The sequence below is a fragment of the Paramormyrops kingsleyae genome, chromosome 18 (genome assembly GCF_048594095.1).
Source record: "Paramormyrops kingsleyae isolate MSU_618 chromosome 18, PKINGS_0.4, whole genome shotgun sequence".
Classification (NCBI taxonomy): Eukaryota; Metazoa; Chordata; class Actinopteri; order Osteoglossiformes; family Mormyridae; genus Paramormyrops; species Paramormyrops kingsleyae.
In genome coordinates, this window is record NC_132814.1 from 4,847,335 (window position 1) to 4,863,833 (window position 16,499).

At 45.1% G+C, this 16,499-nt stretch overlaps 1 long non-coding RNA gene across 1 annotated transcript in view; it reads left to right on the plus strand.

Moving 5' to 3' along the window:
• The window catches only part of LOC111833074 (uncharacterized), a 12,591-nt gene extending 818 nt beyond the window's left edge, over positions 1-11,773 (plus strand). The window contains exons 2-3 of the long non-coding RNA XR_002835665.2: positions 7,074-7,231; positions 11,055-11,773. This is a non-coding gene — a long non-coding RNA (uncharacterized lncRNA). The remainder of the gene's footprint in view (positions 1-7,073; positions 7,232-11,054) is intronic.
• Positions 11,774-16,499: the final 4,726 nt, after the last annotated feature.

Sequence of the window (16,499 nt, forward strand, 5' to 3'; positions counted from 1 at the left end):
CACCTTCTAACTGCTTGTCTTGGTCAGGGTCACCTGGAGTCTATTCCAAGCAGCATAGGACACAAGGCCGGTCTATTGTAGGGCACAAACACACACACACTAACAATCATACATTATGGACAATTTAGAGACGTCATCTGACTGCATCTTTGGACTGCAGAAGAAAAAGGGAATTCCCAGAGAAAATCCACATGACCTGGGGGGAACATGCAAACTCTACACACAGAGCAGAGATGGAAATCAAATTCCCAACCCCAAAGGTGTCAGGAAACAGTGCTTACCCCCGAGCCACTACACTGCTGTACTTATACAGCATTATTAATATTAATTACATGCTTGCAGCATGTGAACTAACTAGCGATATGACTGTTGATAATTCACATTAAAAGAGCCGCAGTGAAGATATCATTTCTATCACCTTGGTAGGCGAGCAGCAGGTGAAATCTACATTGAGTGAATACAGCTAAACATGGAACATTATATTAGAATGGTCCAGTTTTAAAATATTGCGGGGATGTACTACCCACTGCACAGCATGCTGAGCTAACCCTAACCCAAAGAGCAGTCTTGGATTCAACCACAAAACCTACAGTCGCTGCAAAACCATTAACCAGGGTCCAGAAAACGCACTAGGGATTGTGACCACTGCCAAATTTTAGGCATGATGGTCGTGTTTGCTGGCAAGAGCCACGGTTAATAATCATCATGCTGTTTTTTTAACTCGTTCAATTTGAGGATCATCCTTTAGATGTGAACCAGCAGCCTGAGTGTGACTGAGCCGCTTTTAACCTTCGCCGTAGTCTTTCGCTCTGTTCGGGCTGAGATGAATGGGATTGCATTTTTAAATATCATGCATTTACACCACTAGGCATTGAATGCAGCTATTCCAGTTAAGGACTGACTCAAGGGCACAGCCGCTGGCTGCTCTCGGGCCTCAGATGCTTACGATCTTTATTCCCCGAACTTATAAACAATCCAATGTGCTGCATCTGGGTGCAGATGAGTGCAGGCTTTAGGTGAGGGGTTTAATGAGGCTGTCAGACCGTCACAAAGCTGAACGATTCCTCTGAAGTCAGACACAGAGCTCCCTGACTTTGGTCTAACCTGCGCTCAGGTTTGAACTACACACTTTCATTTCCATTTGTGTCTCCTTGAGCGGAGAGTCAGGGACACAGAGGTCTCTGACTTTCAAACAAAGGCCCGTGACTTTCATACAGAGAACTCTGACATTCGAATGGCAGACTTTGAACCTCGCACAGGGACGAGAGTCTGCGAGTGTCTCCCTTTGGGGGTTTAATAATGCTCATTTTGCTTTTATGATTTATGATCACCCAGTGATGAAGCAGGCAGCAGGATTTGTGTGGAGGTGAAGACGTAAAACGTTTGATGGAAATGAATTAGAGTCAGATCTCAGTAGGGTTCTGCTACTGAATATTTAGCAGCATAAAATTTGGGAGTATTTTTTGTGGGTTAGGGGCTATGCTAAGAAAATAAACAGCAATGCCTTCTTCCCAGTACAATGGAATTTGCATCCATAGTGAAAATTAATCTTTCCTCTGGAGTTTTATTACCTCTGGAAATTTCAGCAGTTAATGGGGAATTCTGTCTCATGCCTGCTGCCATCACTCCTGGTGCCTGGTGCTGGAATTTACTTAATTAAAGGAGGTAATTGGATTAGAACCCGGATCCCATTTGTCTAAATCAGTCGCAGAGGATTTTAGTCAACTACCGTGAAGGACCACTAGCCCACTCTGTGCCATACATCCAATGACAGCAGGAGGGCAAAAGAATCTAAGCTCATCTTTGCCAAATACTCACACCCTGTGATGGAAATGTATATTTTTTAAATAACAGCTTTTAGATTTATATTCAGATGCACTTTTACTGGTGGACTGATTTTGCGGTTACATGCATATTGCACTCTTCCAGTCCTCCTAGGAGTGATATCCCTCATCCAGTGCCGATCAACAGTTAAGGTGACATTGGCGGACACCTAGGGCACCATCTTCTGAGGGGGTGGCGATTTATCAAGACAGTCTCATTTATTTTTGTACAGTATGTGTCAGGTGGGGGGCTTGAAGCTTGCATAGGGCTCCACATGAGCTCTGACTGGCATTGCCTACATCAGCCATGCACTGGGAAGGTAATGCCATGCAAAATGCAGTCCAATAGTGACGCCAGAGTACTACTTCTATCGCCCCCAGGTGGTGATATGCAGTGCTTTACAGGTACTTACACCTGTCAAAGTCATAGATGAAGAAATAATTAATAAAAACCTGCAGAATTTCAGTTATAGAAGTTTAAAACAAACCTCACATTTTGTTTTCAGACTGAGCTCCTTGTGGCATTTATTTTGTGTATTCTGTTCTAATACCAACCTACGCCCTTGCATTAATTAGCCTAATTAGTACTTTTCTTGTCTGTATTCTGGAGCAGTACATCACCAGGGGTGTGGGTCTGATTGTATGCTACTGCTGTGTGTGCAGTGCACTGTGAATGTTGAGGGTCTGATTGTATGCTACTGCTGTGTGTGCAGTGCACTGTGTATGTTGAGGGTCTGATTCTCAGCTACTGCTGTGTGTGCAGTGCACTGTGTATGTTGTGGATCTCATTGTCAGCTACTGCTCAGTGTGTGCAGTGCACTGTGTATGTTGTGGGTCTGATTCTCAGCTACTGCTCAGTGTGTGCAGTGCACTGTGTATGTTGAGGGTCTGATTTTCAGCTACTGCTGTGTGTGCAGTGCACTTCGTATGTTGTGGGTCTCATTGTCAGCTACTGCTCGGTGTGTGCAGTGCACTTCGTATGTTGTGGGTCTCATTGTCAGCTACTGCTCGGTGTGTGCAGTGCACTTCATATGTTGTGGGTCTCATTGTCAGCTACTGCTCAGTGTGTGCAGTGCACTGTGTATGTTGTGGGTCTGATTCTCAGCTACTGCTCTGTATGTGCATGCAGCTTAAATTAACTGCAGTGTTTCCCCTACCATTATATTAGGGGGGCGCCTCGCCCCCCAACGGCACCTCCCGCCCCCTTTGAAGGTCAAGTAAATTTTATTTGATTTTATTTTCTATATAGCGCCAGATCACAACAGAAGTAATTTAAGGTTACATTTCCTATAGAACAGGTCTATACAGTCCTTTTATTAAACAAACTAAATAGCCTTATGTTATTTATCTTATTTACACAACAGCTTGTCATTCTTGTTTCTACACGGTCGCGCGTTTACAATTCCCCTCTGCTCTCTGTATCGCGCAAGGCGGAGTTCCGCTCCGATGCGCGCGCGCGCACACACAGGTGAGCAGACTGAGCACACTCCCACCAGCGGACAGAGAGCGCGCGTCGGAAAATATGTCGCGTCAACCACCTGAAAAGCAGACAAAAATATCTGCTCCGGTCAGCAGTGTAAACTGTGAGAGGGACTTCTCAACCATGAACAGGGTAATAAATACGTTTCACAATGGAATTTTCTGCTTTAAACTACCACTATTTTAAGCTATCAGCTATCACTTTTAAAGCCCAACAGTTAATGTATAGGTAAAGACAAACATCCGCAATAGGCTGCAAGGAGACCATCTTGCAGCCTGCATGCGGATCTCAATAAATGGGTCAGACGTTTCTGACTCCTCATATCAAGAGGCTCTAGAAATGTTCTTCCAGAAGCCCAGAAAGATACACTGCAGTGACAAAAGCTGCACACTTTGTGGATAATTGTAATAAAAAGAAATGTTCTGATGTTTAGTTCACTTGTTATATTGACTGCTGTCATTAAAAGAAGCACATGAACACCATGAATCCTGTCGGTGCCCTTCTGCCCCCCCCCCCAAAAAAAAGCTGTAAACCTGGGGGAAACACTGAACTGATAACTTTAAAAAGGTTCTACAGGGTATTGCAGATCAGAGAGTACTGTTGTCAGAGGTAAGCCAGGATACTGGGGCAACAGCACAGAAAAACACCCCCCCCCCCACCCCCAGGCTACATCCAGCTATAGAAGGACAATGATAAGCCAATAAGATATGAGCAATGTGCAGTACAAGAAAAATGCACTGAACTCACAAGAGAGCTGTTAGTTTACTTTTCAGTAAATCGCTTTGCTTTGAACTGGGCTGAGCAGGCATGCCAGTCTGCTGGGTTTAAATGCTAATTCATTTAATAGCATAATTGCCTAAGGGCGTTTCTTCAATTCATCATTTCACTCTTATCGACTCTTAGTGATTAATTTCCTCATAATTTCTCCCCATATTCACCTTTCATTTGTATCTTTCTGCACTTAAGTGAAACACAGTCAGACCTTCTCTGTTTTTAGGCCCTAACGGGAGAGCCTCTGTACTGTTCAGAAAAGCACTTCGTGCCATAAGGAACTGCTTCCAAGTTTTCACTTACCCTCGTTTGCCTTAAAAATTAAATTTCATTTTAGCTTTAGCTCAGTGTGAGTCTGACAGGCTCTTTTGTGCGTTGAAAGTGCTCCCTTCGTATGGAATCGACAGAGCAGGCTGCCAACCTCAGAGAGAGTAACCAGAAGCTAAACAAAATTACGGATAGTGAGAACTTTTCGAATCCTCTCATAGGTAATTGGAATGCTTGCCAAAAGCACAACCCTCAGGGTATCAGATGAGAGGCTGCCTTTGTCACAGTTCCAAAAGAAAAGGTTTTTTTCATCATATTTCCTGGTCTTAGTGCTTGTATTGGCAATTCCATTCTTCGTAGGGGTATAACAAAAGCGATTCAATTCATTTGGTCCAAGTGTACACAGGATGGCTGCATTTCAAAACCCCAATTCAGGATTTAAAACCAGTGAAGTGGCCACAAATCGAAGTCGTATCACTATTACCACATATTATGATCACCTTAAGTTACCAACTATTTCAAAAGATTTTTTGCGGTGCAAAATAAATATAGTGATTGTTTTGAAAAAAGAAATGCTTCAAAATATGTACTTGATATCCAATCAGTCCTGAATCAGATCCTGTTGAATCTTTGCTGAATCAAAGTATATTGAACCGTTAGATATTTAACTGTATTTTTTGTATTGTATTTTAGACTATGGATCATATCACCTGCAAGGGAGAGATTCGGGCCTTCTTTGGATATGAGCCATGTATAGTATAGCATTCAGTCATTTTTTAATGCTGGGTAAATGTTATTAATGTTGAATTAAAAGTGCCAATACTAGTGTAGAATCACCTGGATTTTAATTGAAAACCAATAGGAGTAGTGTACAGTCACTAAGACTAATGTAACAATCAATCAAACTAGAGAGACCAGATGAACTCTTGTAGTGTAGAAAGTGTGACCTCAGTGAGGAAGTGAAGCACCTGTACACACATACTCAGCTGTGATTGGTTCTTTGCCAGACGCACACTTAATTCACAGGCCATGTGACCTGTAACAGAGCTGAACATTGTTCTTATTGTCCATAATTTCTCGATCCCAAAGATCCCATGGGCACCCAAAGGGACTTGACAATGGGGAGACATTTTCGGACACAGGGTTTACAGTCAGCGTCCAGGAAAACAAAAACCCATACAGCAACCGGAAGGAGCCCATGGTGAGCTCAGTCTCTCTGGAGTCTGCACGGGCCACCGCCACCAAAACAGCCCTGCTGAGCAGCTGAGAAGCTGCAACGTTTTTCATCTCTGTTGGGAGGAACTGTGTCCTGAAAGCGCTCACGAGGGCTTTCCGCATGTAACTGCGCAGCGAGAAAAGTCTATTAGTCCTGAGGAGGTAATTAGGGTGAAATGAGAAGACAGAAGTCCCATTTGTGCCAGTTAGCCACACAAGACTTTTTGACCATTAAATAAATCATGAACAAATCTGCACATCCACGAGTTTTCTGTAATCTCCCAGCTTCCAGGCTGTAAAAACATCTAATGGATGAAGCTCAGAGTCAAGAAAACATACATTATTAAAGAGAAAGTTATAAGGGTGTGTTGGGGGGGGGGGGGGGGGGGTCCCAGGGACATATGAGAAGCAGCCATTCAGATCCTGCATTTGCTTGGCCACCTCCAACGCAGATTCCCATCGGTGTTCGGATGAGCATTTCTCCTCCAACCAGTAGAACTGGCCTGTTCGTTAATGACGGCAGCAGTACCAATACAAACACAACTGTAGGTGCATACGGTTGAATCTTTGGGGAGGGGGTGGGGGTGCAATCTGAAATCACTGCCAAGGCTGACGGACGACAGGAAATCTGAAAGACCATGAACCTAAAAGGTGACAGAACATTAGTCAGCCCGGGCGCCATAGGATGGCCGCCTATGTTGATCATAGCAATGGTGGTGGTGGGGGGGGGGGGGTCACTGGTGCACGGCCTTGTGATACAGATGGCAGTTCAACATAAAAACAGCCAGTTAGTCATACGATGTGAAATCGTTCAATGTATCATAGGTTATTGTAAGAAATGAGCCGTGTGACGCTGAAAACCATGGAGCTGCTTCCGCCAGCGAGCTCCATTAGCAAATGACAGACTCAGCATTTGTAATCTCAGGAAATATGCAGCGATTCCAGCAGATTCCTATGGCGCTCAGCATCAGGGCCTCACTTCCTTGTGACTCACTGTTTTGGGTTTAAAAGCACCACCCCCACCTCGAGTCTGTGGTGATTTCACCTGAAAAATAACAGGGACATTGCCCCCCCCCATTCCACTCATTAGACAGCAGCCAGTCTCTGCCAAACCCACACTAATACCTGAACGAGACCCAAGATCCATTAAACATCACAAACAAACCTTCTCTAGCTCATTAGAAAATGCCACATTCTTCTACCTTGCTGTTTTTTCAGCTGCTTATTTACAGATTTCAGCTTCAGAGCACGTAGCTTTATTAAGAAATACAGATCTCTGTACTGCTCCCATTTCTACAGCCACCTAGTAAAAAACATGACATATTAAGTACTCTGGCACAGAGGTTCAGCTGCACTTTTTAAGCTCCGCCTCCTTTTGACGACGAAATTAAATGCCCCAGATGAAGTCTCGTAATTGAAGTCCCTGTATCTGCCTCTGTCTGTCATACTGTCTGCTGTTTATCGACTTCCATTCTCCTTGGGTTCTGCTCTGATAGAGGCTGTCATTTCTGGTGCAGGTAGAGTCTGTATGCAGCAGCAGTGAGGACGTCTCACTTGTGGCTTCACCGCACGTCCCGGTGAATCCTGGCAGGATGTACGAGTGGTGAATGCCAGTCATGATGGATCTGGTTTGTGACGGAGACCCTGTCCCTGAAAAGCCACAGACATTTGACAGGTTTGCTCTTGCTCCTTTATCATTTGATACAAAATACAACAATGTCCTGTCCCTCAATAGACAGCAGTATCCGGTTCCCAGGATACAGTTAAGGAGAGCAGGTGGGTTACACCGGCCCTAGACGCTGCCTTCCTGATGCACCGTAACACTGCAGCCCTGGACCCCTTAATTCATCTTTTCCCTTGACTCTTTAACCTTCTCAGCTAGTTGGTTTTAAAAACACTAATTCTCAGCTGAAGACTGACACAATCAATAAGGCTGGAAAAATGCTGGCAAGGACGGCACTAGACGGGCTTAATTAACACCACTTGCTTCTCGTCGGATTTGCCACTAATCCTTTTTGAAGAGACGCTCACATTTCATCTGTGCCCAGCCCCGTGACCCAGGAGACCATGTGACCCTGAAACCGAGGTTCCAGGCAGTCATGTGACATTAAAAGCATCCCGCCCCTGTGGGCTACAATTAGCCCTTTGTACGTTAAACTTTTTAACAGACCTTGTAACAAAATTATTAAATGTCAGAACACTAAGTGTATTGATTACCCACCAAATAGAGAGATCTCTAAATAACAGGACTGTGTTCTGGGCTTTAATTGTTCCTTTTAAAGAAAATCCACTCTCTGCTGAAGAGATATACATTTTGCCTCCCATCAAAAGCAGAACAGTCACGTCACTCGCTGTCAGTCATTTAGAGGCTTGTTTTTCCACACAGATCGGGGGAGTGGGAGGAGGGAATCCTTGAGAACTGTAGTATGGAAGCAAGTGAGTGACGTGACAAAAGAGGTGGAGCATGCAAACACCAATCACAGCCGAGTCCTGGTCTCATGACAGTATGTGATTGGATCATTTCAGGTGATAGGCTTTGTTCAAGGGTAAATTAATAATTCCCTGCTGGGACAAATTTTCATCCTTAACCTGCTGTGCTGCTGTTGCCGTTACCCGTTATTCCAGCATTCCAAGTTTTTTTTTTTTTTTAGAAATACACAAAAGAAAAAAAAAACTTAAAAAAGTAGCACAGTAATGCAGCCCTGTGCCCAGGAGTAGTGGGTCCTTGGCTATTTGGCCCAGCTAATGTAGGCACATGCCAGGGGCGGGGATAGGGGCGTGGGGGCGTTGTGCAGAATCAGCCAATCCTGTCCCATTGCTGGCATCAGCAGGAATGCCAGCCAATCACATTCACTCACTTTCAGAAACACTCACACGAAAGTTATAAACACTCCCATAATATTAGCTATTTATAAAATGACACCTTGACTATTATACGCTGTTATATTTTTAGGTATTATTTTTATTACTGGTGTGGGTAAGGAGTCCGCGTCTGTCTTCGGAAAGGTTGCCAGCGCAGTTATCATATCCCTGTTGGGCCCTTGAACAATGTCTTAACCCCAACCGCTCCAGATTAACAGGTGAGCCTGCGCTCTGTACGCAGCTGTATATGTACGAGCCTCTGAGAGGAAAGCAAGCTGGGACATGCAAAGAGATTTTGTTGTGCTTGGGTACCTGCAGAACGACAATAAACACATTCATTCATTCATTCCATTAAGGCGGCAAACTCTGAATGAAGCCAGACCCTGGCTGTTGATTAACATCTCTCTACACGTGCAGAATAAAACCAGGAAGCAGAGAAAAGTCATGCAGCACTAAGTACACCAGCATCCCCTCATTTTACTGCCGTCTGGGGAGCGATTGTGAGGACACAGTCTGTTCTACACCATGGACATCATTTGTTACTGCAGTAAAATATATTAACACCCGCTCTGTCTTATAATATCCCAGCCCTCCCTGCAAGGGGTGCTGTCAGAGGGGCGGACGGACGTTATTTCAACCATAGCCATTTAAAATGGCATTTTTTGAAACCCCCCCCAAGGGTTCCGTTAGCTTTTTATCATGTGATAATCTCTAATTGTAAATAGATCAAAGATTGTATCACAACTTCTGACATTTCATTTCATTCCATATTTGGCTCTTTTTTTCCCCAGTAGGATAATTCCGTGAGCCTATACCGGACAAGCAGTTGGAGGACGGATCAGTGATAATTTGGTTTAAATAAATTAACGTTTCCAAAAAACAATTCCCTGTTCCGGGCCTTTTCATAGTATATGAGCAGGGAATCGTCAGCCTGTCTGTGGCAAATTTAAAAACTGTATGGTATGTATTTAAATACCATGTCCGCAGTCAAAATTGCATTTTGACCAAAATGAATGTCTGAGTTCACCATGGTGTTGACTGCTGTATATGTGTAATACAATTACAGCATTTGGCTCCATTTATCAGTTTCCAGCAACTGCTCGTCCTGTCGTGTCGATCCAGAGTTCATTCCAGAAAGCAGGTAGGAACAAGGCCGCTTGCATCCAGGACAGGATGTCTTTTCAGGGGAAACCGTGTTAATCACCCTCCCTGGCAGATATAATACCAAACCGAGCCCAGCACTTCTTCAGTAAAGGAGAGTCAGAGTGGATCAATATGAACCGTGTAACACGAGACACTAATGAGTTTCCCTGACGTAGGATTTCTTGTGGTGCTGCCTGACGTGTTTGATAATGAGGCAGGCATGTACTCAAGGGCATGTAAGAGCAGAGAAGGAGAGGGAGGGACATTAGGCTGAGCCACCACAGGCTACAGACGCTCAGGAACCCAGCCCAGCCCGGCGCGAGTCAGACTGCGTTAGAGTCAATTAAGCATCGGTCAGTTGAGTGTGCGTCGGAAACGATAAGAAACACACACAATCGGAGGAGAGGAGAGAGAGCGAGCTAGAGATGGAAGGGAGGTCTGGGGGGGGGCAGAGGACAATGTGGAGAGAGACACGGTCAGATGAATAAATCACTAGGTAATGAGGCCATGTTTCTGTTTTATATCACATTAAAGTAATGGAGGCGACCGTCACATGCTGGCCGGCTGATTCTTCACAGAGGCGTCCCGACTTCAGAAGTGTATGCTTCATGGCCTCTGAAACGCAGCTTACATGGCAGGCTGGCAGAAAGGGGCTGCACAGAAATGTCTTCGCTTTGTTGGCTGTTTCTGTGTCATTGTGGCGGGATGTGAGACTGGTCTGAGACCAGCCGATGCTAGACTCTGGTGCGAGCGGTTTTATTGACAACAAAAGAAATCACAGGGAAGTACTCTAAAACAAGGCAGGGCGCTTGGGTCTCGAGTCAGCCCAGTCAGCACTTCACGCTCTTCGCGGTCTTTTTTTGGCCAGAGAGGGACTGTAGCTGGGCGGCTTGATGAGCTGCCAGCCAGTGGCAGTTGTGGCTTCTGCGTGGCAATGCTCAGCACTTCCGACTGCGGCTGGCACAATACCGATGCCCTCGTGGCCGTACTGTTACAGTCACCCACCTACACGCTAGCCTAGATCACTGACCTCCAGGATCCCAAAACATATTTAGTCCAGGGGGAGATGTGGGGCAGGGGCAGGTGGTCCTGATGGTGCTGTTCATGGGAGAGAGAAGATCAATATGGCCTCACGTCAGCACTGGGAAGCAGGGCATGTGGCAGGTGGTCGTGGATTATAACGACAAGTCGTAGAAACACACATCCAGGTTCAGGATATTGGGGTTTGCTATTCCAGAACTTGCACTCGTGTGATTGTGATATCACTGGTACATAAACACACAGAACAAATTCCATTAAAAAGAAACAGATACATTCAAAGAGAAGTATTAAGGTTCTCTCAATGTTAATTATTTTAATTGATGTTCTTATGTATGTATTCATTCATTCCAAATTAGGGCTGGCGGGTAATCCAAAGCACAAACTTAACAAACAAGCCATCGATTTGATCTCAATGTCCTGACCCACAGTAAGTCTCATGTCTCTTAATGCAGGAGCCAGAATGATGACCAGTCTGTCTCAGCCAAGATCCTGATGTATCTTTCCGTGAGGCCATCTGCAGCCATCATGCTGAATATAATTAGCTAATTAAAAATCCACACTTTCCCACTGTAACTCGCTTTGCCGCGTTTCACTGCTAAGTCCCTGCTGACAACTCTACTGTGACTATGACTAATGTTAACGACGTTTAGCCTCCTCTCCAGTCTAGGTAGACCAGTTACCACAGTCATCCTTTATCCTGTAGAACATTTATGAATGGGACACTGTGAATCTTTTGGAGACGTATCTACTGAATGGTAAAGACAGGAATGGATGACATATTTACTCACGCCTAAACGCCTAAAACAGGATAAGATGACTGATATTGTTCATTATGTTTAGTACTTACTGTGTATATGCTATTCTTGACACACAATGTACACTGCATAACATTCAGAAATCTCTTTGGTTAATGCACTAACTGTAATGTAAAATGTCTGCCTCAGCCACACTGAGAAATTATACTTCACAGCTTAGTATGTCGTACTGTATCCCAGTTTTTGTTACATGCTGAATTTTGTAATCACCACTTAGAGATCTCACTATTTAGTGCACTGTCTCACTTTGGCCACAACTAGTTTGTATACCTAGAGTATGTATATTTACTGTTTGCAGAAGGGTTGTTGTTATTACCCGATACTTGTATTTTATTTTATGTTTACTTTATCTAATTATTCAGTGTTTATTGTCTTGTTTGTTTTGGAGCGAAACGTAGAGTCAAATTCCTTGTAAGTGTCACCTTACTTGGCCAATAAAACTGATCCTGATTCTGAAATGGTCTGCCTAGGGGACAGTTTGCCTCTACAATCTCTTGAGCATCCATTACATGTTGCATTATGACTCTAGGTGCGTTTGAAGGTGCATACTTGTTTCCTGTGTAGTATGCGAAACATAGGTGAACATCAGCGTGATTTAAACAGTCTGAAGAACGTCACTCACTTGGAAATTTTTGTCAAGATGGCAGAGGAAGGGCCATCTATACAAATTTAAGTAGATAACAATACCTAGTTACATAAGTTGACTCGATTGCGTATTTTTTTCTTTGATAGCTTTTAACAGTATTTAACTTTCGCGGTGGGTTAAGCTACGTCGTTGGTCAACATTCGTAGTCTGGTAATATGCAGTATTACTGCAGTATATGTCCAAGTGTATGCGTACTGTTCTCATGCAGACATGCAGTACACATTGCATTAATGATCAAGCAGTAGGTCTCTAACGAAATTCAGTACCTACTGTGTAAGCATGCAATTCCAGACCCTGCCTCTGTGTCCCTTTGCTTTGATTCGCGGTGACATACGAGAATTACAATTTCAAAATCTGATGAAATTATGGAAAACACCACAGACCAGGATGGCTGCGTGGCCAGAAGAGTGTCCCCTCTCACACAGACACACTTGTTTGTGTATATCTTTGTGGGAACTGTCCATTCACATCTATGAGCAAAACCCTAATCCCAACTTTAACCCGTACCCAGTCCTAACCCTAACCATAAGTAATCAAACAAAAGGCTTTTTTAGTTTTTTTGATTGCAGTCACAGATTTGTATGAAGTTGAATTTCCAGTTGTGTGTGTGTGTGTGTGGGGGGGGGGGCACTGTTAGCATGGAAGGCAGGTTTCTGCTGTTCCGTGTGTCGTCACACAGCCCCAAAGCGTCACAGGGCAAAAACCCAAGTGCAAATGCGTTGGGATGGGCGGGGAGACGATGTGTACACCCCCAATATTTAATTTGGCTTCATTCATTCCCCCCCTAAATAGACTTTTGTACTTAAATTATTAAGTACTACACCCACCCCCCCCCCACATCAAATTCCCTCCTTCTCCATTGCCCACATGGTTTTAAAGAACAACTGTCCAAAATGTGGCATTTCTCCCGCAGCCAGTATAAAAGTGGGTAGAGATCCCCTTCTTTACCCCCACTGTTTAAACATTGACTCAGGCATCTCAGCCAAATGAATTTTTTAAGCGATCTCGGAATCGGAAACACTGGGAAGCTGAGCCAATCGAAAGTGTCTGGCTTCAGCCAAGGGCGCATTTTAATTGGCTGTCCCTCGGCGTGTGAGGAGTTACATAAAACACACCATCGGAATTGCTTAGCAGCGTGTCGCCCTCCCCGGAATTAGCTGCCTCTCCGACCCCAAGGGCCATGTGTCCAACGCTGGGCAGAGGAAGCAGGGCACAGTTATGGTGCTGCACCCCAAATCAGGAACTCCAAATCCCTGTTCGTGGCTGGTGCTTCAATTCCCTAATTCTCCCGGTTCCCGAATTTACTGAAGCCCCTCCCAGGCCAGCAGCACAGCATACAGCAGGGGTATAGTACTGGGTATACGTAGGTATATGGTGTATATCCACCTCTAAGAAATGGGTTGACCATATACCCACTTAAAAATGATAAGAAATGCTTATCAATCAGAGGAAAAGTATGTATATGCAATTATATGGTATACCCACCTACCAAGACACCACTACACCACTGGTATACAGTGCTTGTCTTGATAGGTGTAGTATTCACTGTGTCAGTCTCACACCACACAACCCAGTTAGCGCCACACTGCAGACTTCCCAGGTCTCCACACATCCATATTCAACTGACCTCTGATGCCAGTGCTTAACTGGCCCATAAATTATCATGCATTATGACCCATCACCCAGCACCCGGTGGCAGCACTGCTCTGACCTGGGCCGGAAAACCGTGAACCTCAATGTCCACCTATATGGCTGCCCCCCCCCCCCCGGATCTGTAGGCTTATTTCAATCAAAAACAACAGGGGGCACACGCACACATGTTAGCGGAGACTCCAAAGGATCTGGGCTAATTGATCAGACCGTTGAAAGTTCACGGCTGGTCATCTTAGCGACAAGAAAACAAACTGGATTGGTGACCCCAAAGTCCAGGCGGATTTCATTTAACCTCTGACCTCTCTGCCAGGCCAACCCAGGATGCTTTGCTCTCTGGCTGTCACATGACCGCCTCAGCACCTCAAGCATTCCCACAGAGGACGTCAGTGTGGTGTCAGCCAGCCCATGCAAGTACACCCACTGGCCCATAACCGGCTTGGCTGAGCAACTCTGCTGATAACTATTAGTCCCCTTGAACATACGAGGTCATTAAACACAGCAGGCTGATTTATCACCATCTCCGACCCCGGCAGCGACACGGACCGGCGCTACACAGCGCGGCCAGGAAACCGGCAATGCTGCAGATATCACAGCATCCTCTTCACGATATACATCATCTGAAAACACTGTATAATATATGCACATAAATAAGCACAAATATTTATTTCCTCTGGATATCACTGTACAGTCCAAGAGGCATTTACAAAAAATACCCTTTTGATTATGATTAAAAATCCACCATCCATCTCCTTCCTGCTCTCCACCCATTAGGTCAGTGGTGAGTGGCCCTCTGAACCGGATTTATCCGGAATAAACCAGATGGAGGCATAGGACACTGGTGGGACGGCAGAGCTGGTGGCTCTGGGGAGTCACAGCGTGACGAGCTGTTTCTCACATGCCACCCTCCACCCTGTGACCCGCTGGTTCAGCACCGTCATCTTCTCAGTCGCACCCTCCTCAGAAAAAACTTCCCTGCTCGCAAATTCAGCCATGCTTCGATACCTTCAAAGGCGTCTCTCTCTAACTGACTTTCTACTTGTGCTTCCCTGTGATCTTCCTCCATCTTGACCTTAGGTGACCCCTCATGCACAGGCCGGTTAGCCAGCATGAGCCGTCGTGGAGTCGGACAGGATTTCCGATTTGCATCACAGATTTCACCCTCCGTTCCAGCGCTTTTCCAACTTCCCGCCCTCAGGTTCCGACAGCTTGGCCGCTTCTCGTCTTTGCAGCTAACCTAGTTCCTGAATAATTGCGATCACTGGGGGATCGATGAACGAATCGGGCGCAAACTGCCACCAGTCAGAAGCCGCGAAGCCAATTTTAAAAAGACATCGGGGTTACATCCGATTTTCTGGGAGAGCCCTGCTCAGCACTGATAGTCTTCAGCAGAATGGACTGAACGCATCCCTCGTGGCTTCGCTTCCATTTTTTGAACTCTGGCTAGGCAAAGAAAATAGAAAAAAATGCTTGTATTGTGTTCACTATAATTCCTGCTTAGACCGGAAAATGAGGTAGTGCAAGATGGGAGAGCCTGATTGGCTGAGCCGGTGAGTCTCTGCATAAATCAACACCCCAGCACAGAGTTCTCTGTGTCCTCTGTCTGTGTTTAGGGTGGTCTTCTCTCTCAACCCGCAGCCGTTACCTCCTTCTGCTAGTTGCTGCTTTCGGGACAGAAGTATATAGGCTCAGACCACCGATTAAAACCACAAATCAGAATTTGTTATTCTGCTAAAGGCCAGCTCAGTTCTTTCAGATGAGTGTAATATATATAAAGACCTGGAATGGCTTTTCGCCTGTTTCTCCAATGAAGAGACCCAGCTTCCTAAGCAGAGATTTTCATCACACTGTGAAAATATTTCATTTTCTAATTTAACTTTTCCTTTTTATTCAGGCCACGAAATGTGATGTCCAACAAGAAACGGATGAATCGTCGTACTTTAATCCACTCCCCGGAATATTCCTCCAAACATGCGATGTGTGGGAACGGCAAAAAAATGAGTTTGCCAGAATTCTGAGAACTTGCCGCGACCGGGCACCTTCCAGAATATCCAATCAGCCGTTAAATTGTGATTAGAGAACGTTCACCCAACCGTAAAATTGTTACACTAGGGGGCAGGTAGGGCGTGAGCTCTACACAAAATTACAAGGAAGCACACGGGTCTAGATTCTGATTCTGAATCACTCCTTGACTGACAGGAACAGGTCGGGCCTGCAGAGCTACAGATGTGTGTGTTTGGGGCATAAATCATGTATGCAGCACCACTATCCAGATTTATTGCGCAGCTGCTGTAACTGGGAGCAGATCCGCCAATATGAATGACATGGGGCTTCTGTGACTAGGGTGCTGTGGGGTCCCGCAGCTCTGTTCTACCCATGCAGCCTATTAGCAGAAAGCTAGCAAGTGCTAACTCACATTTCCTCTGTTAAACATTAATCAGGTAGAATATTGTTTACAGGGGTATTGATTTCCCCCAGCACAGTACTTCACAGAGCAAATTGAAAACTATTTTGTAGCTATTTATCTCTTGCAGTCTTTGTTGGCTGTGCGCTAAATAACTTAATAAGCCTTTGTGGTTCCAGTGTAGAAAATAATCTGGGCATTGTTTAATGAAATAATTGATCGATTGATTGGCTAATTGATTTGATTATGAAATGGACCCCCCCCACCCACACCCCCCTGGCCCTCCTTGAGCAAAGAGCTGTACCAGCTCACTCTCCCCGATTAAATGGCTTGCAAAAACTCCTACCTCGGGCTGCCTTGCTGTGCTGCAGCTCAGACTCAC